The following is a 1,859-nucleotide window of genomic DNA, read 5'->3' as shown; positions in this document are numbered from 1 at the left end:
TACCACCTAACAGTATGCTTCGCTTCAAGTGGAAGGATCGCTAGTTCCTATCATTTGTCTTTGTGTATTAAATTAAAGACAAATCAGTTGTATTTCTATCGCTCGGGCACTCGGGTTAGGGCGAGTCTCTCCCTTATTTTATTTATTGTCGGGTTGCGAAAAGCTACCCATTTTTCTAATAAGACATGGACAAAATAGCATCCCATGTTGATATTGGATATTGATAGGCTGACAACTCACACACGGGTAGTAGTTTTAGATACTATTAAATAGTAAATTGCCCATTTGCAAAGAATTAATGGTGAAGAAGTAACTTACCTTAGGGAAACTTGTCCTATTCCTTATACTCTTTCTCTTTTCTCGAGACCATAGAAGTAATCGTCTTCAATGAGATGGCTTAGTCCCTTTCAAACATACTATATTAATTCACATTCGTCAATTTCCGACAGGTACCCGACAGTGGCCGACATTGATTCCTTTTAGTAGACGTAAGAAAGGTGAATCCCATGAGGCTGTTCGTGAGCAGAGAATTGACGGTAGGATCAATGTTGAGGACTCATTCATTCGACTAAGAATCATAGTAAACACCTCATTGGGATGTATTCTTTGGCAAAGTCCCTTCCTGGTTTGACCCCGAAGGATGTCCCTCTTTAATTTAAGGCTTATCTCGTTCAGTATAGAGTATAGCAAGGCCGTACCTGGTACTATCATTCGAAGATTTGAAAAGCCTTAGTTCCATTTCCCTTATTCACTAGAACGGGTGTAAATTGTATTTCTCAATCACCCCAATCTATTGAGTCATTTCTTCCTAGACTTTTGAGAATTTGTCGTAAACCCCAGCGATACCATCTCCTCTTGGTCTAGCAACTGGCTTCCCATTCAAGAAAGTCTTCCATTCTAAACCTTTACTTTTCTTTCCTAATAGAATTACTCCCTCCTACTCCTACCTTGCTTAACTAAGGCTTTCTGAAGCTTCGAATGTCGACCTATTTAGGGGTTTGCGGCCGTCTAAATCGACACCTAATTCTCAGCACCCCTTAAAGTCTCGGGCTATTTCGCCCTTAGCTCGGCGTTCATCTTTCCAGTCTAGCTCAACGATGAGCTCTTTATATGTTCATTTTGTTCGGACGGATATGACGTTGCATGTCATCATCATGTGAACCTCAACATCACCGCTATCCTCGGGTCCCGACAGATATCCATCTGTAGGCTTATAACCTTGCCAGCAATTAATTAATTATCATACTATAATTATAATGTCTTAATTGGTTTTGCTTTGGACTCTGCTCTCACTAACGTCATAGAATGCCATTCTTCAAGCGACCAAGCAATGTGTAAATGTACTATTTTTGTACCCTGATACCTATTGTGGAGCAAATCCTTGCACTCTCATAGTAAATTATTCGTTCCTCCTCTTCCTGCTGAAACAATGAGCTCCAATTGGGCGCCTTTACTTTATCTAAATCTAACTACTTTTGAACCATCTCACCGGAAAATGACTCGCTACCTTAAATAAAGGCATGCCTTTACTCCAACAGTTGGACTCTTGCTTTCTAAAGACTTGAGCAGAGATCTTCTAGTTGAAGAAAAGACCACCAGTAGTTTGCCTCATTTGCTAATGAAAGAACAGCAAGAGAACTCCCCAAAGATGGACTTAAGAGATGGACTTACGGGGCTAACCCTTCACAGCAAAAAGAGGGACCCCAATCCCGTAAGAACATGCTCAGAAGAGTGGTTCCAGGAAAATTAAAAAAAACCGTATATCACTTGATACCCTTAATCACATTGGTCATCTATATTCTCACCCAGGAATGGTACGAAAACTGCCTGAAAAGGCGAACGAATGGAACTAGATGGCT

This window comes from Lupinus angustifolius, chromosome LG09 (assembly GCF_001865875.1).
Source record: "Lupinus angustifolius cultivar Tanjil chromosome LG09, LupAngTanjil_v1.0, whole genome shotgun sequence".
Lineage (NCBI taxonomy): Eukaryota > Viridiplantae > Streptophyta > Magnoliopsida > Fabales > Fabaceae > Lupinus > Lupinus angustifolius.
Note: the sequence above shows the minus strand (reverse complement) of the source record.